The sequence below is a fragment of the Equus asinus genome, chromosome 17, assembly GCF_041296235.1.
Source record: "Equus asinus isolate D_3611 breed Donkey chromosome 17, EquAss-T2T_v2, whole genome shotgun sequence".
NCBI lineage: Eukaryota > Metazoa > Chordata > Mammalia > Perissodactyla > Equidae > Equus > Equus asinus.
In genome coordinates, this window is record NC_091806.1 from 12,587,995 (window position 1) to 12,612,009 (window position 24,015).

A 24,015-nucleotide genomic window follows, 5' to 3' on the forward strand; every position below is an offset into this window, starting at 1 on the left:
CGGTACATAGTTGTGCATTTTTAGTCTTGGGTCCTTCTAGTTGTGGCACATGGGATGCTGTCTCAGCATGGCTTGATGAGCAGTGCCATGTCCATGCTCAGGATTCAAACCGGCAAAACCCTGGGCCACCGAAGCAGAGCACGTGAACTTAACCCCTCGGCCACGGGGCCGGCCCCTCACATTTAAATTTTGATGGTGGCAACCTTATGGAGTTGTTTAGCAAGTTTGTCTGTCCTCTGTATTTCCTGTAGACTGATAGATTTAAAGCAGTGCTGGCCTGGGGTTAAGTTTGTGCACTCTGCTTCAGTGGCCCAGGGTTCATGGGCTCGGATCCTGGGCACGGACCTACCCATTGCTCATCAAGCCACGCTGTGGCAGCATCCCACATACAAAATACAAGAAGATTGGCACAGATGTTGGCTCAGGGACAATCTTCCTCATCAAAAAAAAGCAATGCTGGCCAATAAAAATATAATGTAAACTACAAAGGTAATTTACAATTTTCTAATAACTACATTTAAAACGTAAAAAGCAAAAGATGAAATAAATTTTAATAACATTTTATTTAACCCATATAAGCAAAATATAGAAAATAACATGAAATATATATAAAAGATCATTAATGAAATATCTTACATTCTTTTTCACACTAAGTTCTAGAAATCCAGCATGTATTTTATGGTTACTGTGTAACCGAATGCCGACTAGCAACACTTTAAGTGTTTAACAGCCACTTGTGGCTACTGGTTTCTCTTTTGGACAGCACAGGTGTAGAGGCTTCATCTAAGTCAGTTCAACGTTGGCAGGAATACTTTGTAGGTGTCCTTCCATCAAAAGCCCTTGGCGATACCACTTCACACCACTAGGATGGCCAGACTAACAAACAAAAACTGGAAAATAACAAGTGTTAACAAGAATGTGGGGAAACTGGGACCCTTATACATTGCTGGTGAGAATGTAGAATGGTGCAGCTTCTGTGAAAAACAGTTTGGCAGTTCCTCAATAAGTTAAACACAGAAATATCATATCATATGATCTCGCAATTCTACTCCTAAGTATAGACCTAAAAGAATTGAAAACAGGTGTTCAAACAAAAACTTGTACACGAATGTTCATAGCAGCATTATTCACAATGATCAAAAGGTAGAAACAACCCAAATGTCTATCAAATGATAAAATGGAGTAAACAAAATGTGGCATATCCATACAATGGAATATTATTCAGCCATAAAAAAGAATAAAGTATGGACATATAGTACAACATGGTTGAATCTTGAAAACACGCTAAGTTAAAGATGCAAGACATAAAAGACCACATATTGTGTGGTGATCTCATTTATATGAAATGTCCAGAATAGCTAATCCATCAAGACAGAAAGCAGGTTGGCAGTTGCCATGGGCTGGAGGAAGGGGGGAAGAGGCGTGGACTGCTTAATGGGAATGGGGTTTCCTTTTAGGATGATGAAAATGTTCTAGAACCAGACAGCAGTTATGGTGGCACTACATTGTGAATGCACTAAATGCTGTTAAATTGTACACTTTAAAATGGTTAATGGTTTGGCTGGTTCGGATCCGGGTGCGGACGTGGCACCACTTGGCACTCCATGCTGCGGTAGGCGTCCCACATATAAAGTAGAGGAAGGTGGGCATGGATTTTAGCTCAGGGCCAGTCTTCCTCAGCAAAAAGAGGAGGACTGGCAGTAGTTAGCTCAGGGCTAATCTTCCTCAAAAAAAACCAAAACCAAAAACAAAACACCTTAATGGGGCTGGCCCGGTGGCTCAGCGGTTAAGTGCGCATGTTCCACTTCTCGGCGGCGTGGGGTTCGCCAGTTCAGATCCTGGGTGCGGACATGGCACCACTTGGCACACCATGCTGTGGTAGGCGTCCCACGTATAAAGTGGAGGAAGATGGGCATGGATGTTAGCTCAGGGCCAGTCTTCCTCAGAAAAAAAGAGGAGGATTGGCAGCAGTTAGCTCAGGGCTAATCTTCCTCCAAAATAAATAAATAAATAATAAATAAAATGGTTAAAAAGGTGAATTTTATGTTACATGATTTTACCATAATTTTAAAAAAAGACCTTGGTTTCCGGTTGTCTCTCTTCCAGCAGCCATTCATCATCATTGCCTAGATCTGTTATTACATCAGGGGTTTGGGGTTACAGAATGGGGATATTCTAAATCTATAATTCCTCCCTCATTTATAGCTGGAATGCTTCTATCTGGAGAAGATTCCTCTTATCAACCACTTGGTTTCCTGAGGTACAATTTGTACACTCTTATCCCCTTGCTTCTGCGTGTGCCAGCCCATCGGCCTGGAATACCTTTCCTTCTCCTCTCTGCCTGGCTATTCCTCATTTACCCTGATCCTTCAGGATCTGGCTGAACTGTTACCACTGTGAAGCTCCACCATCTCTGTCACAGCACTGATTGCCCTTTATTGCCATTTTTGGTTTTCCTCTGTCTCCTGCACTGACTCTCAGCTCATCAAGGGCACGTTCTGACTCCTATTCTTTGATTCAGCCCTAACAGAAGGCTGGGTGCTCAATAAACATTGGTGAAATGAAGGTGAGCTTGTTTATTGCAAGCAATGGGCAAAGGATAAGTGTTACTTACCTACTTCATACAAGTGTATTGGCTTTGTATTGCTGTGTAACTAGTTTCCACAATTCCAGAAGCTTAAAAGAACACATTTGTTATCTCACAATCCTATATGTCCTGAGTCTGGCATGGCTTAACTGGGTCCTCTGTTCAGGATCTCGTCAGGCTGTAATCCAGGTGGCAGCTGGGCTGCATTCTAATCTGAAGGCTCAATTACGGAAGACAATTTCCAGCATCATTCAGGTTGTTGGCAGAGTTCGCTTCCTTGTAGTTGTGTGGCTGAGGTCTCTGTTTTCCTGCTGGCTGGCCAGGGGCTACTTTTAGCTGCTCGAGGCTGCCCACAATTCCTTGCAATGTGGCCCTCTCCATAAGCCCTCTCACAACATGGCAGGTTACTTCTTTCAAGCCAGCAATGGAGAATGAATCTCTTTAGTGTGCGCCAGCAGGACAGAACCTAATGTAGATAATTGTAGCTTGAATTGCATTTACCACATTCTACTGTTACAGGTAAGTCAAAGGTCCCACCCACACCCACACAGCATGTGAACATAGGGGCCACCCTGGGGCCTGTCCTCCATTAGCTACAACTTCTTGAGAGTCTCCTCTGTAGCAGACACTATGCTGGACACTTTTCGTTAATTATTTCATTCAATTCTCAAACTACCCTATGAGATAAATACTAAGAGGGCTATTATACAGATTTGGAAAATTGAAGCTCAGAGAAATTGGTGTTTGACTCATTCAAGGTCCCATAACCAATAAATGACAAATCTGGGGTTCAAACCTAAGTCTGATCTTAAATTCTACCCATCAAACTTCACCTTTTAAATAGTTTGTCCCAGAAAACTCTTAAAAAATTGTCCCCCTCTTTCTCTTTCTCAAGGGTGACAACAAGAAATAGAAAACACACATTCTTTGCTTCCTAGATTCATATTTTCAAGCATAGTCAGAATGAATTTTTCCTGCTAAGAGGAAATGTTCAGGCAGGAGCTGGTCCTTCTAGAAAATGTCATGTTACAGAATTAGGCAGTACGCCAAAGTAGGGAATGAGACCTGACCTGGATTTTCTCAATGCCATGAGAAAATAATTAATAATACCTCATAGTTATATAGTGAGCTCTCAATGGCTGTCTCATTTTATTCTCAATGCCCCTGTGAGTCAGCCAGGGCAAGAATTTAATACATTTAGTGTAGAGATTATTCTGTATGTACAATTTTGGCTTAAAAATGTAATTATGTTACTGCAGGAACATTTTCCCATATTCTGATAGCTTCTCCCTAACTATGATTTTAAATGGCTGCTTAATATTCAGTTCATGGATATAGCCTAGCTTATTAAAATGCTTCCCTAATTTTGGCTACTTAGGTTTCTTCTTATTTTTCACTATTATAAAAAGTATTGTGATGAACATCTTTGATGGTCAAAAGCATCCCCCCATGTGTATACACACACACACACACACACACATACTTAGGTTAGTGTCCCAGAAAAGGGATGGCAGACGGTCTCAAGGCTCTTGGTGCATATAGAGATGTGATTAAAACTCCTCATCCTTCAAGTGAGGAAACAGATTTAGGATGGGACTTGCCCAAATTCGCATGGTTCCTAGATGCACTGATGAGACTTCGATCCAGGTCTTAGGCTTTCTAGACTGATGTTCTTTCCTTATGACTGGCTCCTCACAGCTCCATGGACCAGCGGCATTGGTAAACCCTGTAAGAATGTTAGAAATGCAGAATCTCAGGCCCCAGCCAAGACTTTGTGAATCTCAATCTGCCTTTAGATGATCTAGGGATGCCTTTAGGGGCATTAGAGTTTGAAAAGCATCGCTTACAACATGCCTTCCTCTATAATCCTGTGAAGTGCTTTGTCGTGAGGCAAAACACCCCTGGCCTTGGTGTCCCAGTTTCTCTTCAGCTTTGGTACCCCCTCAGCATTTCCTTGTTTAAGGGCTGTGTGCAATGTGCCACCTCGTGAAGGGATTCGCTCATGTCGTTGTAAAACTTCGGAATCTTTAACTTGCGTTCATATTATCCCTGGATATGGCCAAACCCTCCTGCTCAGAATCATACAAACAGCATTTCGGAATAATTTTTAGCAAAAACGTTATCATAGAGAGAGAGAAAGAGCATTATACCAGGAGTTCTGGTCGAGGTTCCACCATTAAGAAGCTGGGTGACCTTGGAGAGCCATAGAATCATTCTTTATTGAATTTGCTACTGTGATGTGTACATGCTTTGTACATCGCAGGGCACTGGGCACATCTGTGGGAGCCTATATTTAGACATCATCTTCCCTGTGAGAGAAATGAAGCTTTTTAGACCAGATGATCCTTAGGGCAAATATTCAGAGGACCAAATCCTTCTGAGGAAGCCTATTTTGGGTTGGATTCCAACGGTGCTCTCCAGGTATATAATGACAGAGAGATATGAGTCAGATGAGGATGGGTAAGAGGGAGAGCTTGGAGGAATTCATCTTCAAAGTCCCTTTTAAATCTAAAAACTTATGATCTGATCCCATTCCAACGTGAAAAAAGAATCAGAATTCTAGCATCCGCTGGCCATTTTAAAGTAGCTACCTCCGAGAGCAACTATTCTGTTCTTTAAGAATTTGGATTTATTTCAGATCCCATTTGTGGTAGTACTTCTTTTTGTATGTGACTTGATTAATTTTATTTGTCTTAAGCACATTAAGCAATCAGAAACCAGGCTCAGGTCTTCCTACTCAGATGTAATTACCGACCTCACTGATCTCTGGTCCCTTTTTCTTTTTTCTCTCCACACGTTCCCTTTCTTAGAGGAAGGAAGTTAAAAGCTTTATATAGTATCTCTGTTTTGTAACCACATTTCTCAAACTTAGAGTTGAACATCATTATGACTAAATGAGCAGCCCTGATTCAGCCTCTTGGAAAATCAGGTAGTCAAAGGAATTTATATGTCAAATGCAGCAGATTTCAAAAAAGGGGCCCTAATGGCCATTTACCCTGAACATCTCAGTAACATCCTCAGAAAAAGGAAAAAGAGATGTTTGAGACTAAAATACAAAACTTTTGTTTTAATGTATTCATAATCTGTTTTCTTATAATCAGATTATCTTTTTTTCTTAGAGCTCCTTTGATATGGGCAGGGGTGTTAAACTGAGCTTTTTGATACTGAGAGGTCAGTATTTCTAAGATCCCCAGGTTCTAAGGGGGAAGAGAAAAGGAACAGAGTATTTCTGTTACTTTCAAAAGCAGAATATCTGCAAAAGGGTCTATTACTTAATGATCCTTACTTAGGCACTGGGAGGAAATTAACCACTCAGTCATTTCACACATATTCAGTAAAAACCTACTATGTGTCAGACACACTTAGAGATCTCAGATGAAAGACGTGGCTTCTGCCCTCAAGGAGCTTGGAGTGGAATTGTGCACTGCGTGCTAGGATAAGAGTATGCACAGGATACTATGGAGATATCAAGGACGGACAATTCTTCCTAAGGGGTTGAAGACAGCTCCTTAGAAGAGATGTTCCTTGGGCTGAGGAGAAGATAGCCAGGGGGACAAGGGAGTGAGGAGGCTTCAAGCAGAGGGAACAGCAAATGCAGAAGGAAGAGCAAATGCAAAGGTGTAGAGGCAACCGAGAGCATGGCAAAGAATCAACCATGACCAGAGCGTGGCCGATATGGGGAAGATTGGGGAAGATACAGGAGTAGTGGAAAGACACAAGGTAGTACTTGCTGAAATGAATCAGACAGACTGAGCCAAAGCCTCCATTGTCTAAAGATTTCAGAGAGTAGAGTTACTTTACAGGCGCTTTAGAAATGGTACCTGTTAGGAGTGAGTGTTCCTTTGGAGAAGGTGCCATATCAAGAAATCCATTGGCATTACCCCAAAGTAGAGCTTATATTTCTCCTTTTGCCTGGGCGTACTCCCAGCCCCCGCCTCCCCCGCCTTGAGTGTAATTGCTTCATCTTTCTTTGGAAGAAAATAGTCTCGGCACAGGCAGCGTTTGATGCAGTGCTCATTTGATCTGGCTGATTCAGGAAACAGATGCATCCTCTTGGTCTCGGTACAAATCGTTGGGGTTTCTTTTTTTTGATTTCACCAAAGCCAGATCTATGTCTCGATCAGCACAGAGGAAAAAAGTAATTACCGAAGTATTAGTGTGATTATTATTTCCTGATATGAACTGCCGCATTCTTTGCTTGTATCTGGTTCTCTCCCTAGGCTGGGGATAGGAAATTTAAAAACAAACTCTTCTTGGACAAAGCCTATATCAATTATTTTTAACCTTGTTTGCATTGGACAGCTCTTCGAGAATTTACTGAAAAAGATAAACCCTCTCCTCAGAAAAATTCTTATTTTCTCCCACCAACAAAGCGGAACAGTTTCAAGAGGTTCACAAAGCCCTTGAGGAATCTGTAGCCCTTGGTTAAGATCTGTACACCTTTGGTCTACACAGTCAAAAATAAAATGGAAGAAATGCCTTGAAAATGGACTGTGACACTTGTCTGCTAATTCTGGCAGTTCACTGTGGGAAGTCAGAATAAACTGGAATTGCATTGGCCACGTAGTTGCTCAAGGCTCTGCTACACACTGACTCCGTGGGTGGACCTCAGCTTCCCCAATGTCCCCCCTCCATGCCAACCCAAACATGAGTGAAGGTCCCAGAGAGAAGAGGAGGTGGAGCAGGAAATCACTCGAGACTTTTCATTTTCTAAAGTGAAGTCCCCAGCCTTGGAGTTAGAAGAAGACCTGGTTTTCATCTTGGTGCTACCACTTTCTTCTTATGTAATCCTTTCAAGTGATTCTGATTTTTCAATTATCAGTTTCCTCATCTGTAAAATGGGGATAATTTTAGTATCCATCGCTCAGCGCTATTGTGAGGACTTAATGAGATAAGACTCTGAAAGCATTTGCCAGACATCTGGCTCGTAGATGGTGTTTGACAAACATTAACTGAAATTCAATTCTCTCAGGGCACAATAAGAGCTTTTAGAGAACTTATGTACCGAAAAAATCACGGTGGGACTTCTGGTTTCCTGTCTGGCATGTAAGAGGCTCAAAAATCGCCACTTGGTGCTCACAACAAATAAAAAGCTGAACAAACTGAAAAGTAACAACTTTTCTTAGCTCCATCAGAGAAGTGACCTCACAGGGCAAACCACTGCCCCCAAAATAAGAAAGAAAGATAAGTGGATACAGAGAATGGCAACTTACAGGAACAGACACTGCCATGGGAAGCAATGGGGGCCAGGAAAACCTGAACTATAATTGACAAAAAGCTGGAGGCTCAGAGTGGACAACTTTGAGAGCTGAAAACTTCAGGGGGATCCATCCACAGGGGGGCCCCACACTTTTGTGAGTTTCACCTCCAGGAGCTCTACCAATATTCCTCACAGTGAGCACTGGAGAAAAACACTCGTCCTTCTGGCAGGTGGAGGGGAAAAGGAACCATTTTGAAATATGTCAGAACATTCTGTTCTCAACAAGGCTTCCCTCAGGAGAAACTATTTTACCGGAGCTTAACCTACTTGGGTTTTATCAGAGCCTAACCTACCTGGGAGAAGGGAAATAGCCAACTCCAGCCCCTCTAGCCATCCCATCCCACCTAAGATGGGGGAAAAACTGAGATGCTCTGGTGAAGTTGATAGTCCAGGGACAAAGGCTCACCAAAAGACTGAGATCTAATAATTGGACTATAGAGCACAGCCCCTCCCCACTCCTCACCACCACATTACTAAAGGACTATTTACTGCAGTTCCTTTTACCCAGGACATCATGTCCGCCTTTCAACAAAAAATTACAAGCATACCACAACCCAAAAAACACAGTTCGAAGGGGTCCGGCCCAGTGGCATAGTGGTTAAGTTCGTGAGCTCTGCTTTGGCAGCCCAGGGGTTGTGGGTTTGGATCCCAGGCATGGACCTACACAGTGCTTGTCAAGCCATGCTGTGGCAGCATCCCACATACAAAATAGAGAAAGATTGGCACAGATGTTAGCTGAGGGACAATCTTCCTCAAGCAAAAGAGGAAGATTGGCAATGGATGTTAGCTCGGGGCCAATCTCCCTCACCAGAAACAAACAAACAAACAAAAAACACAGTTTGAAGAGACTGAATAAGCATCAGAACCAGAGGCAGATATGGTAGGAATGTTGGAATTATCAGACCAGGACTTTTTAAAAATTATGATTAATATACCAAGGGCTTTAGTGGAGAAAGTAGACAACATGCAAGAACAGATGGATAACATAAGCAGAGAGATGGAAATTCTAAGAATGAAAAGGAAATGCTAGAGATGAAAAACACTGTAACAGAAATGAAGAACACCTTTGATGGTCTCAGTGGTAGACTGGACATGGTGGAGGAAAGAATCTCTGAGCTTGAGGATATGACAATAGAAACTCCCAAACTGAAAAGCAAAGAGAAAAAAAGACTGAAAAAAACAGAACAGAATATCCAAGAGCTGTGGAACAGTTATAAAAAGTATAGCATACATGAAATGGGAATACCAGAAGGAAAAGAAACAGAGAGAGGAACAGAAGCAATATTTGAAACAATGACTGAGAATTTCTCCAAAATTAATGTCAGATGCCAAACCACAGATCCAGGGAGCTCAGAGAATACCAGGCAGGATAAATGCCAAAAAAAAAAAAAAAAAAAGAAAAAAAAACTACACCAGGTATATCATATTCAAACTTCAGAAAATCAAAAATAAAGAAAAAATATTTTTTTTGAGGAAGATTAGCTCTGAGCTAACTACTGCCAATCTTCCTCTTTTTGCTGAGGAAGACTGGCCCTGAGCTAACATCCATGCCCATCTTCCTCTATTTTATACGTGGGATGCCTACCATGGCCTGGGTTTTGCCAAGCAGTGCCATGCCCACACCTGGGATCTGAACCCACGAACCCCGGGCTGCCGAGAAGCGGAAGCTGTGAACTTAACCACTGCACTACCGGGCTGGCCCAAGAAAGCATCTTGAAAGAAGTCAGTGGGAAAAAAACACCTTACCTAAAGAGGAACACAGATAAGAATTATATCTGACTTCTTCTCAGAAACCGGGCAAACAAGAAGAGTGGAGTGAAATATTTAAAGTGTTAGAGAAAAAACTCACCAACGTAGAATTCTGTATCCTGCAAAATTGTCCTTCGAAAGTGAAGGAGAAATACTTTCTCACACAAACAAAAATTGAGAAAATTTGTTGTTAGTAGACCTGCCTTGCAAGAAATGTTAAACAAAGCTCTTCAGAGAGAAGGAAAATGATACTGATCAGAATCTTGGATCTATACAAAAAAAGGAAAAGCACTGAGGATGAAAAGTGAAGGTAAAACATAAACTTTTATTTTTCTTCTTCTTAATTGATGTAACAGATAATTGTTTAAAACAATAATAGCAAAAATGTTTTTGATTATGTATGCTTATGTATGTATATATGCTTATGTATAAGTGAAATGAATGACAGCAATGATACAAGAGATGAGAAGGAGGAAGTAGGAATGTTTCATTATTATAATGGACTTGCAATACCTCTGGAGTGCTATAGTGTTATTTGAAAGTGGGCTTGGGTTAGTTGTAAATGTATACTGCAAACTCTATGGAAACCACTAAAAAGTTAAAAAAGTATAACTGATATGCTAAGAAAGGAGAGAAAATGAAATCATAAAATGCTCAATTAAAACCACAGAAGGCAGAAAAAATGTGGAATAAAAAACAAGAATAAAGATCAAGAGCAAGAAATAGACAACAGTAACAAATATGGTACCTATTAACCCAACTATATCTGTAACCACCTTAAACATCGATGGTCTAAACACACCAATTAAAACACAGAGATTATCAGAGTGGATCAAAAAACAGGAGCCAAATATACGTTGTCTGTAAGAAACACATTTTAAATATAAAGACATATATAGATTAAAAGCAAAGGGATGGAGAAAGATATGTCATGCTAACACTAATCAGAAGAAAGTGGGAGTATCTGTATTAATTTTAAACAGATCAGACTTTAGAGCAGGGAAAGTTATTGGGGATAAAGAGGAACATTACACAATGATAAAGGAGTCAATGCTCCAAGAAGACATACAATCCTTTATGTGTATATGCCTAACAATAGAGCATCAAAATACATGCGGCAAAAACTGATAAAACTGCAAGGTGCAATAGATGAATCCACTCTTATAGTTGGAGACTTTAACACTCCTCTATCAGATATGAACAGATCCAGCAGGCAGAAATTCAGTAAGGACATAGTTGAACTCAATAGCACCATCAATGAATTGGATATAATTGATGTCTATGGACTACTTTACCCAACAATGGAGATTACACATTCTTCTCAAGCTCCCATGGAATAGTCACCAAAATAGACCATATTCTGAGCCATAGAACACACCTTAACAAATTGAAAAGAATGGAAGTCATGCAATGTCTACTTTCAGACTACAACACATTTCTAAAGAACACATGGTCAAGGAAGACATCTCAAGGGAAATTAAAAAATACTTTGAACTAAATGAAAATGAAAACACAACTTACTGAAATTTGTGGGATGCAGTGAAAGCAGTACTTAGAGGGAAATTTATAGCAGTAAGTGCCTATATTAGAAAAGAAGAAAGATCTAAAACCAAGGATCTAAAGCGGAACTTCAACAGAGAAGATATACAGATGGCAAGTAAGCATATCAAAAGATGTTCGGCAACATACATCATTAGGGAATTGCAGATTAAAACAACAGTACCACTACACACCTATTAGAATGGTCCAAATCCAAAACACTGGCAACATCAAATGCTGGCAAGGACGTAGAGCAACAGGAACTCTCATTCATTGCTGGTGGGAATGCAAAATGATAGAGCCACTTTGAAAGACAGTTTGGCATTTTCTCACAAAACTAAACATACTCTTACTATATGATCCAGCAATCATGCTCCAAAGTATTTACCCAGACACACCGAAAACTTCTGTCCACACAAAAACCTGAACTTGGAAGTTTATAACAGCTCTACTTATAATTCTCAGAACTTGGAAGCAATCAAGAAGTCCTTCAAGAAATTGAATGGATAAATAAACTGTGGCGGGGGCCGCCCGGTGGCCAAGTGGTTAAATTTGCACGCTCCACTTCGGTGGCCCAGGGTTTCCCCGGTTCGGATCCTGGGTGTGGACACGGCACCGCTCATCAAGCCATGCTGAGGCGGCATCCCACATGCCACAACTAGGAGGACCCACAACTAAAAATATGCAACTATGTACCAGAGGGCTTTGGGGAGAAAAAGGAAAGACAAAATCTAAAAAAACCCACAAAACTGCGGCACATCTAGACAACAAAATATTATTCACCTCTAAGAAGAAATGAGCTATCACGCCCTGAGAAGACATGGAGGAAACTTAAATGCATATTACTAAATGAAAGCAGCCAGTCAGAAAAGGCTACATATTGAGTGATTCCAACTGCATGACATTCTGGAAAAGGCAAAACCATGGAGACAGTAAAAAGATGAATGGTTGCCAGAGGTTGGGGAGTGGGCGGGTGAATAGCAGAACATAGAGGATTTCTAAGGTAGTGAAGCTATTCTGTACAATACTACAACGATGGGTGCATGTCAGTATAAGTCTGTCCAAACCCGTGGAATGTACAGCAGTCAACTCTAATGTGAACGAGGGACTGTGGGTGATGATGACGTGTAGGTTTGTTGATTGTAGCAAACGTACTACTCTGTTGCGGGGATGTTGATAGTCGGGGAGGTTGTGCTCGCGTGAGGACAGGGCTGTATGGGAAACCTCTGTCCTTTCCACTCAATTGTGCTGTGAACCTAAAACTGCTCTGAAAAATAAAGTTTGTTCATTTAAAAAAAGGCAAAAAAATTGTGGTGCACCTCCACTCCCACAAGTAATTTGAACTAAGAACAATATATAATCAATAAATCTAAGGGACAATATTATTTTTTCCTACACTTTAAAAAAATATATTGAACTTTTTCTTTCTTTCACTCGTGTGTGTGTGTGTGTGTGTGTGTGCCTGCCTTGCTGGTGCCCTAGGAACATGCTTCATCTTCCAAATGGGTACCCAGCACTGATTCCCCAAGTACACAGGTCATAACCAAGGTCACACAAGGAAGTCAGGAAGGAAGAGTCCTTTGGTGGGTGTGGACATCGCAGTCAGGTTTACAGACACGAGAAGGGTTTCTTCTGGGGTTTGTCATCAGGACTCCTATCTGGGGGCCACTCTCCTGGCCAGGCTGCCCCTGTCCTCTCCCTGCGTCCCCGCAGCAGCCGCATCAGTGGATGAAAAGTGCTCATACAATCCTGTGTAGCCGGCCCTTGAACGTGTCACTCAGCTCAGGTCTCAGATGCCTTTTCTCTTTCTAAAGCAGAACAGAAATTTCACCTGGGTAGTCAGCTGTAGCCACCACAGGACTTTCATTTCCTTTTTACTGTAGGGAGAAAGTTCTGAACAATACTGTTTCACCAAGAGAAAGTGGATGCCGGGTGGTGAGTAGAGGCTGGGTGGGGCCTCGGTTTCACATCTGTGGTTCCTAACCAGCAAATCATTGGAATCACCCTGGGGGAACTTATTGTGATGCAGACGCTTAGGCTTCACCTGAGATGGATTGCTGTGGAGGGCAGGAGGCTGTAATTTCTCTCTCTCTCTCGTTTTCAGTTTTAAATCATTACTTTTGTTTTCTTCCAGTTTTACTGAGAAATAATTGACATATAGCACTGTGTAAGTTTCGGGTGTACAACATAATAATTTGACTTACATATATTGTGAAATGATCACCACTTGAAGTTTACTTAACATGCTTCAGCTCATATAGATACATATATATATATATATATTTTTTTTTTCCATGTGATGAGAACTCTTAGGATTTACTCTCTTAACAATCTTCATGTATATCACACAGCAGTGCTAACGATAGTCATCATCATTACGTCCCTGACACTTACTTATCTTATCTTATAACCAGAAGTTTGTACCTTTTGACCACCTTCCTTCAAACCCCTCCCCTGCCTCTGGTAACCACAAATCTGATCTCTTTTTCTATGAGTTTTTCTTTTTTTTCTTAGATTGAACACGTAAGTGAGATCATAAAGCATTTGTCTTTCTCTATTTCACTTAGCATAATGCCCTCAAGGTCCATCCACATTGTTGTAAGTGGCAGGATTTTTTTTTTTTTTTAAAGATTTTATTATTTCCTTTTTCTCCCCAAAGCCCCCCGGTACATAGTTGTATATTCTTCGTTGTGGGTTCTTCTAGTTGTGGCATGTGGGACGCTGCCTCAGCGTGGTCTGATGAGCAGTGCCATGTCCGCGCCCAGGATTCGAACCGACGAAACACTGGGCCGCCTGCAGCGGAGCGCGCGAACTTAACCACTCGGCCACGGGGCCAGCCCCAAGATTTTTTTTTTTTTTTGAGGAAGATTAGACCTGAGCTAACTACTGCCAATCTTCCTCTTTTTGCTTAGGAAGACTGGCCCTGAGCTAACATTCATGCCCACCTTCCTCTACTTTATATGTGGGATGCCTACTACAGCATGGTTTGACAAGCGGTGCCATGTCTGCACCCGGGATCCGAACCAGCGAATCCTGGGCGGCCAAGAAGCAGAACGTGTGAACTTAACTGCTGCGCCACTGGGCCGGCCCAGAATTTTTTTTTTATGGCTGAATAATTAATATCTCCTCAAGTGATTCTGATGATCCTCTAGGCTTGGGAACCACTGGCGTAGAGAAATAAAGCCACTTGCCCCTTTCTGCCCAAGCACACTCAGTCTTGCCTCAACTGGTCACATATTTTCATGCCTCATTATCTTTGATCACAGCTCCCTCTTACTGCTCCCTCCCATAATATTTGAACAAAACTTTATTATATCATTTATATCATATGTGTTTCCACATTTCTTTCCTTGACCAGACAAGCTCCTCAAGGGTGGAGACCATGTCTCATTCATCTCTGAGCTTCCTGCACCCGGGGTTGCCACATATAGTTGAGCAGGTTGTTCGCTGTACAAAGGAGCTTGGCGTAAGGGGTAAGTGGAGTGGAAGTGGGACTGAAATCTACCCTGACTCACCAAGCCGTGAGCCCTGAATTTGATTTCTGAGTGTCTAGAGGAGGCATGCCTTTTCTATTAGAACAAAAGTGCTAAGCAGGCTGGTGCTGGCCCTGTCTGCACCCAGCATCATCACAGTATTACAAAAGCACATGTTTACGGAGCAGCTAGCCCAAGAAAGTATTTTCGGTGGAGCGTAGGTGATTAAATGGTGTCTGTTAAATTGAATTAAAAGCCCTCTCCCTCATTGCTCTCTCTCATCATCTTCTCCTTCTACAAGGCTCAGCCAAATACTCCTTCTTCCAGGCGAAGTCTTCTCCAGCTTCTTCCTTGGAAATTCAGCAGCACCTGGTTTATATCGGCAGACCAGCACTTTCTGTGGTCTGACTTCTATAGGAGTTGGTTTCCCCCACTGCGTTGTGAGCCCCTCGTGCACGGGGACCACCTTACTCGGCTCTCTAGATCCTGGATCTCTAGACATTCTAATGATGGTTTATTAAGTCAACGAATACCTCAACCCCAACTGGCCCTTTAGACTCTGGCTTTCGCCTGATCACGTAAAGATGCAGTAGCTTTCTCCCCATCGCCTGAAACTGGAAGCAAACTTTCAGAAATTAGTGTTAATTTAATTCATTATATCCATGTGTGAATATGTATATATATTACATATGTATGTATGTGTGTGTATATATGTGTGTATCCATATATATTAACAACAGCTTTGTAGGCAGCGCTGGGCCAAGTTAAACAAATGATTGGCAGACAATTTTGCTGGTCACTCATCCTCCAATGGCATTTGAGTGTGTGCAATGCGGGGTTACAACTGTGTGTGAGGGAGTCTGCATTTTGGTTCCATTGATGCAGTAGACAGCTCTTGGGTTGCCCCATGCCTGAGATCTTAAAATAAGCCCTGCTCTGGGCTGCTCTTTCTCCCTTTTTCCAGGAGGGAGGTGCAGAAGAGGGGATGACCCCCATAATTGCAGGAGCTGTGCCTCATTGACCTATGCGGATCCTGAAATGTACAAATAATGTGGGACATGCTACCGGGAAGTGAAATATACCCAATTATGGCCAAACTTGGGGATGTTGTTAGGAAAGATCAGTGCCCATTTTTGACACACCTTTATTGATTAGATTACTCAGATTGCGTGGGTGGGGGCTCTGGAAGTCTAAAGAAGCTCAGGATTCTTCTGTTTTTTTGTAGCTCCTGAAAAATGAAAATATGAAGAAGGTCTAAAGCAGTGTGATACAGATTGTGGTATATTTTAAATGTTTACGTTTAAAAAATTAATATTTTTACCAAAAAAAAATGTAGGGGCTTGCCCCATGGCTGAGTGGTTAAACTCCCGCACACTCTGCTTCGGTGGCCCTGGTTTGCAGGTTCAGATCCCGGGCGTGGGATCTGCTCCGCTCATCAGCCATGCTGTGGAGGGATCCCACATGCAAAATAGAGGAAGATTGGCACAGATGTTAGCTCAGGGCTAATATTCCTTACCAAAACATAAAAAACTAAAAAAGGTAGTTTATAATGTCATTCACAAATTATAATGAAGTTCTAAAGCAATATTAATTCAAAGTAGAGTCCAAGCGACACGGTCCAGTATTGAGTATAATTCCACCAGTGTAGCGCAGTGACTCTAGGTGTAAGTTCTTTAGTAGATGATGCCAAAAGTCCGAGTTTGAGGTCTTGGTCAATGTGAGATCTGGATTGAATGCCTCCCATCTCCTCCCCTAACCATACCAGGCTTACCTAGCATCAAAGAGAGAACTGAGGGCCTGCTGTGGGACCTGTCCATTGAATTAATGGGAGCATAGAGACTCTCGCTCATGGAAACAAATTGCTGTGAGGGCATCAAAAAGGTCGCATTGGGTGGAGAAGCATGGGCTGTGTGACTGGAAGCCCTGGCCACTCAGATGTGCAAATTTGCTTGGTCTTCCGGTGGAAGTGCAAAGGAAGGAGAGCTTGTTTCAAAGTCAGCCTCAGCTGGGAAAGCACAGGGTTGGTCTCAGAGAGTCATTTTGACTTTTGGACCAAGCGCATTCTTGGGTGGCCTCCTCTTGAGTTAGATGTTACGTACAGTGAATGGAATGTGCCGTGACTATAGGATAGAGTTAATATAGGCAGTTTTCCGGCAAGTCAAGTCTTTGTTTCAACATTCTTCCCTTCTTTGGATATGAAGTCATTTGCTTTTCTAGGGCCCTCTTTAAGTTGTACCGGAAGAGATGGAGACGCAGTAATATTTGAGATCAAACGAAAGGAGAAAAGCCCTACGAAAGATAGAATTTGTGGAATTGTAATCTTTGGTAGCCCCAGATTGAACACTGATCCTGGTCTCAGACTGACCCATGACTCTGGCCAAAGATAGCAATCAAGGGGAAACCAAGTTAAGTTTATATTGTGGACCAGGGGTCAGCAAGCTTCTTATATAAATGGCCGGAAATAGTATTTTAGGCCTCGTGGGCCTTACAGTCTCCATTGCAACTATTCAGCTCTGCTGTTGCAGCATGGAAGGAACCATAGATAATACATAAATGAATGAGTGTGGCTGTGTTCCAATAAAACTTTATTAACAAAACAGAGGGCAGCAGATTTGGCCCAAAGGCCATAGTTTGCTAACCCTGACTCGAGTACTACAGGCAGAAATCTGCATCTTCTAGAAACAGCAAGTCAAAAACATGACTGAAGACATCCTTGAGTCCATAAAAGGGACCCCCAGTTAAGTGGGCTTAGATCTCAGATCGATTATTTACCAGTTGTGGGACTTTGGGGAAAACACATCTCTCTCATCTCAGGCTTCTCATTTGGAATACAGAGATTGTAAAACCTGCTCTGCCTACCCCAGGAATATGGTGACACTTCAACGAACTGTAATGCGTCAACAGAAAGAAGCTCTTACGAATGCTATCAGGGAATTGCAGAAACGCTTCTTGAGTTAAAGACTAAAGCTCCTGAGTGGAAGAGATGGTGCTTTTTAACCATTAAATCTTTCACACCTGCCACATATTGGCACTCAGAATAAGTTTATTGACTTTATAAATGACAGAGATAAAAGATTTCCTTCTTTCAAATCAGCAGGATACTATTTGAATACGTTGGAGCAATAGAAACGCGCAGTGAAACGATCGGAAAAAAGGAGGTGGGCTATTTAATTGTTGGAGTTTAGCTACGTTTGGGGAGTGTTTCTAGAGCAATTTGTCTAAACAACTCTGGACACACAGAGAAGAGCTCCTATCAGGATATTACATACTCATTTCTAACTCTACTCAGACCTATTGGAAGTGTTCCATAACTAAGGGAGGGTTTTCCCTCTGGCCTTTAAACATTTCTCATTACATATATCCTCATCGCAAGAGGATCCTAAGCCATCTGACTGAGTACCCCTGGGACAGCCACTTGTTTCAACACTGTGTCCCATGGTTGGACACCACCATGCGCACACACTCCTCAGACTCATGGTACCACCTTGTTAAGCAAGTTGAGGGTTTGTTTGGTGTTTCACGGAAACATAATAAAATAAAGGCTAAAGATAACAATCTATTATGAATACTCCCGATGCCAATAAAAAGAAAACGAAGCAAAAGCCTTAGTTATTGTTGCATCCTAAGTCAAATGGAATAGCCTCATTTGTCTTTCCATTTAGGAGGCGGCAGTGAACAGGAGAAAGAACGTGAGCTTCCAGGGCCTTGCCTTCTGCTCATCCTGTTTAGGGTCAATGAGACCACTCATCTGAGAGTAGATGAAAGCCATTCCTGATTAGAGTATGATGTAGGGGAAAGGTTCCTGGACAATTTTGAAAGGAGTGACCAAAAGACCAATGCGGAGAGAGAGAGGCCCTGAGTGACCATCCAGGGTAAGGAGCCACCACCAATGACTCATTCATTCCCCGTTAACATTTCCTTCCATTGGCTTGTGTAATAAGGATTCGTCCACATCGAATGTAACACAGTTGCTTTTGGTAGCAATTTGAGAGTATGGTGTACTGGTTGGGAGAACAGGCCTCAGAATTAGACTGTCTGTTGGGCAAGTTAGTTGGCTTCTCTGCGTCTCAACTTCCATATTCCTGAGGATAATGGTATTAACTGTCTACTCTCTGTCTTTTCCTTGCATTCTGGCTTCTGCCTCCTCATCTTTGCACCTCACGGCCTTCAAAGCTAATCACTGAGGTCTCTGGGTAAAACTATTCATTTCAGACCCCCCAGAAGCTGCTGGCCAGCCTATAGCTGCCTGCCTTTGGGTCGGGTGCCCATCCCAGGTCTAATCAGCATGGCCAGCAGGGAGAGAGGGCAGATACGATCACATGAAGTAACTCACAGCTGGCCGCTCAGCCCGGGACTCTGGACAGGGTCATTTCTCATAGGAGATTGTGGATGCGATGTTCACCATGATTCGTGTCCAGGACACAGAGATGAGACAGAGAGCTTTAATGCAAGGTAGACAGTGGTAACTACAATAAAAGAAATGCTGATAAAGAGCTTTACAAGTTCAGATGAGAAAGAACTTGCTTTCTACCTAGAGGAGTAAGGCAAAAGCTCCATGGAAGAGGGGGCCTCCAGAGCATCTACTATCTTAGATCAGCCAGGGCTCATCCCTGGACTTGAAGGTGGGGGTCAGTCCCACCCAAACCTCATGACTGGGAAATTCAGGGAGTTCCTAGATCAGCCTTTCCCATCCCCTAACCACAGGCATTGACTGAGGGATGGGTCTATGACCAAAGTCAAGCCAGTCAAGGACGACGAGATCTACCAGGAAGCAGACCTTCTTCTCGGCTGAATTTGAATGTGGAAGCATGTGGCCTTAGAAGCCACTGGCAGCTATCTTACAGGTGCAGAGGAGAGACTTCTGAGAACAGAACCCTCACTGAAGGAGCAGAGCTGGGAGAGAGAGAGAGAGAAGGAAAGAGAGAGAGAGAGAAACTGGGCTCTGGACTCATCATTTTGGGAAAATTTGGGGAGTAGAGGGCAACAGTGAAAAATATAATTTTCTGGGAGCATTGGAGTACGGTGTTGATATTGGAAAGACAGATTAGAAAGAGTTGAGAGTCCTGAATGGGGGATGTTAAAAAATAAAATTCAGGGCCGGTCTGGTGGTGTAGTGGTTAAGTTCACATGCTCTGCTTTGGCAGCCCGGGGTTTTCAGGATAAGATCCCGGGCGTGGACCTACACACCATTCATCAATCCTTGCTGTGGCGGTATCCCACGTACAAAACAGAGGAAGATTGGCACAGATGTTAGCTCAGGACCAATCTTCCTCACCGAGACAAGCAAACCAAGCAACTCAAAATTCAGCTGAGTAAATTTGATGATCTAATTGGCTTTATTCAACCATTTTTTTAATCGGGCAGCATCCCATCTAGCAAATAGAAAGGAGCTTTGAGGAGTTATACAAAATGGAAGGCCTTTCTAGACAGAAAGAGGGTGGGACAAGGAAGTTAAAAGAGTGGATTATTTCAGGCAAGGTTACATGTTCTTGGGGGAAGGCAGGAGGTCTTACCAGGCAGAGTACCTCACTAGTGCTGACCAGGAAATTCCAGACTGATTGGTTTAAAGTGCCACTCCTGGAGAGGCTGAAACTGCAATTAGATTAGGTATTAAGTCTTGGGGGGGGCTTGGCGCAAGTGACTCCATTTTGGCCTTGTTGCTTTTTAACAGGGATAAGAGGCTTTTTTCTACAGGCAATAGGAAGCTGTTGAAAGTATTCAAGTACCATGATATGAGCAGTGTGGTGGATAAATTAATCAGCAATGTGTGCAAAATAGACTGGAATGGAGAGAGGCCGCAGGTGGGGGAGACCATTGGGAGTCGACTGCAATAGTCTGAAGACCTGAACTAGGGCAACTGCAGTGGGGCGGGAAAGAGGAGAAGGATGTGGAAAACTGAGACCACAGATTCAAGATCTTGTCATTGACTAAAGGCTGCAGGAAGGAAAGATGGAGGGTGCCTACACGCAAGCCCTGGCTGGAAGAGCACCACACCTCAAGTCCTTGAATCGCTCCTCTAGGCCAGCAGTTTATCACCATAAAAGATGGATGTAAAACATTAGACAACAGATTAAAGATTTTCTTTAGGTACATTGTCACAATGCAAATGGATCATTTTGAAAATTTACAACGTTGCAAAATAGCTTGTGGTGTTGACTCATGAGCCCTACTGTTAGCAAACTCCAGGAGCTGTTTATAGAGTGCCGGCAAAATACTTTCGAAGAGGTGGCATAAAACATACACATCAATTTGCTGAGATTTGAACTTTTTCTCTAACCGGCTGTGTGACTCTGAGTAAACCACCCTCTCTGAGCTGCAGTTTCCTTAACTATAAAAAAGGGAAGGATAGAGCTTCTTCCCGGAGTTCCGGTCCTCACCTCATGATCTCATAGGAAAACCCCTTACCAGTTTCTAATAAATAAAGGGTAAACGATAAATAAAAAGTCAAATAAAGGTAAATATATTTCAAACCTCCCTCTTTTCCTTTCTCCCTTCTTTTCTTTTCTGAGCATGCTTTGTGTTTGCAGGCTGCTCTTCCAAGGTACTCTTTGTATTGTCACAGCTTGTTGATAGGTTTCATGTAGCTTTTCTGGTTGTCAGTCTTCTAGATTCTAGTACCATCTGCATTACAGAATCAGAATGGCCTTTCCTTGCCCTGTATTCTATACTGGAGGAATAGCTAATACATAGTATTTTATTACGATGATTTGCTTAAGGAGCTAAAAACTATCCCTCATTTATGGCAGTTGTGTGGGCGGAAAAAGGGTGGTTCTCCGCAGCAAGGGGCTGTGGGCGTGGCAAGCACTGTGATTGACATGATGGTGCTCCTCACCAAGGGGCTGTGGGCGTGGCAAGCACTGTGATTGACACGTCTAGAGCCGGGGGGGGGGGGGGGGGGGGGGAAACTACGGATGGCTAAAATACAAGGGAAAGTGATGAGGGCCATAGAAGAAGCGTAGATGAAGCACCGTGGCTGGGGGGAGAGCGACTACTGTGGATCCAGTGTCATAGATCTGTCAGCAGCTCCCCATTTCCCCTCCAGCGCCATTTATTGAGAGCTTGCTATGTGCTAAGTATTTGAATTATTTCCTTCAATTCTTGAAATAACCCTATGAGGCAGATAAAGCATCATTACTGCTCTAATTGGACAGATGAGGAAACTGAAGCTTAGGCAACTTGTCCAAGGTCAGAAAGACAACTAGTAAGTTGAACCTGGGCTTCACTGATTCTAGAGCCCAGGGTTTTGACTATTGGCCCAGATTGCCTGTGCTGAGATTTGCTGGGAAGCTCTCTCTTATCTTTTCTGTTACAGGCACATGATTTATATCACCCATCTGGAATAAGATGGAATGAAAAAGGGGATTTGGGAACGACTGTCTCTCCAAGATTACTCAGCTCTTTGATTTCTCCCCTGGGAGCCACACTGACTGTCAGCTAGAAGGTGCTGGAAAAAATTAGATTGCTCCAGGGTGTTCACTTGTATGCAATTTATTATTTCTAGAGATAAGGCTTAAAGAGACCGCGACATTGCATTATATTTCTTCCAATGAATGAGAGCAGAAGGGCATCTGTTTAGCATTTGAGACACGCACCTGGCTTACATTGGTTAAAAGGGAAAAATAAATACTAAAACATAGTAATCCAAAGAATTAGTCTCTCTGCCACTGGCTTGCCCTCTCTGCTTTGCCTATGGGACTCAAAGGTGATCATTTAAATTGGGGGCTGCCGGAAAAGGATGTCCTCGCTCTTGATAATTGGGAAGACTAAAGGCCTCCCTGGGAGACGGCTTGGATTCCCTCCTGGGGTCTCACCGACCTAGGTCCTGATCTGAAGCTTGGAAAAGGTGCTGAGACTCCATCAGAGGGTGAGACAGTAGGAGACATCATCCCTTTCTATGCCTTTCTTTAACTGTGGAAGACATGGAAGCCCAGCGTGCTGGATACCTGCCAATCACCCCTCCAGACCTGTGCTCCACCCTCTGTCACCTTGTGCTGTATCCTGGGAGGCTGCCCTGTGTGGACTGCACCAGTGGGCTCCCTTACCCTCTGGCTTCCAGTTTGGCCAAAGGGAAGCACCCACAGGAGATCAGAGGGAGGGGAGAGCGGGGTAAGGGTATTACGTCATCAACTCCCTCCCTGCTAGATGGGCTTTTCTGCTGGCTGCAGCTCCTGTCAGGTGGCCCTCTCCATACAGCTGCCCTCTCTGGTCCAGCTCACTGCTTCTCCCTTGCTGCTTGAAGGCCTGGGGGTAGTGAGGGCTCCTTGCGGTAACTAGCCCCAAGACACTGCGCTATCCATTTTGCGCACACATTTTTGTAAAAAGCCCTGTTAATACACTCTAATCAAATCACCCAGTCTGGATGTACCATCTGTTTCCTGCTGGGACCATGACTGATATACCCAGAGAGGTTTAACGACTTGCCCAAGGTCTCAGGAGGATTTGATTACACACCAATATGTGCTAAGAAGAAGAGATAACACCGGCATATTTTACAGTTTACAAAGCAGTTTCATAACTGTAATCTCGGGGGCAGGAAGGGCCTTAAGCTTTCCATTTGGAGATTAGGAAATTGAATCTTAGAGAAGAGGAGGGATTCGGCACAGCTGGTGAGCATCACAGCCATCTCCAGCTCGATGCCCGGGCTCTGCCAGTCACACCACGGCCCGCCTCCAGGTCAGGACCACGCCGCTAATTCTTCATGAGCACAGCTCCACAGCTGGAGCAGCAGGAAAACAAACATACCCAGAGTTCCATCTTCCAGGCTCAGAGCTATGACGCAACATACGCCACCCAAGAACCTCGAGAGGCGAGCGGTGTCATCCCGATTTTGTGGATGAGCGAGTGAGGCTCGGAAGGCTAAACACTTACTCAAAGTCACGCAGCTGAGAAGGAGCTGGAATTTGAACCCCAGCGCGCCTGCCTGCCCCTCCACACTGCCTCTGCGTGCAGAGATGTGGATTTCTGTGAGTCCTGCAGGCTGCAGGCCCAGCATCCACTGTGTTTCCTCCCATCAAAGCAGTCCCAGTCTGGCCTTCATCCTAACTCTGGGACCTTGGCCTGGCTTTCCTGTTGGGCAGCCAAGGAGGCTTTTGTGGATAAAACATGATAAAAAATGGAGTGTAGCTGATTAACACCAAGAGATAACAAGGCGAGGCCAGGCGAGCCCTTTGTCTGAGGCAGCCTGGGAAAAATGCAGCCGGGGTCAGACGGCCTCTGCTGTTACCACTGAGGAGGTAGGGGTGCCAGAGGGTCTTCTTCAGCTTTGACAAGGTCCATCTGATCTACCCACTTAGCGGTAAAAAATTTCCCTGGGGCCCTTAGCTTTCACGATAGAAAAGCAGAGTCAGGTGTTGTTACTGGCTGAGCATTGACCTAGGGTCACCCACTCTCTGTGTGGCCTTAAGGAC

General features: G+C 43.4%; 1 long non-coding RNA gene across 1 annotated transcript; it reads right to left on the bottom strand.

Moving 5' to 3' along the window:
- Positions 1–553: 553 nt before the first annotated feature.
- LOC123278118 (uncharacterized) lies at positions 554–6,545 on the bottom strand. Its single transcript, XR_006515392.2, has 3 exons — positions 6,409–6,545; positions 4,071–4,313; positions 554–3,053 (listed from the first exon to the last, which is right to left on the bottom strand). It is a non-coding gene; the product is annotated as an uncharacterized lncRNA (long non-coding RNA).
- Positions 6,546–24,015: the final 17,470 nt, after the last annotated feature.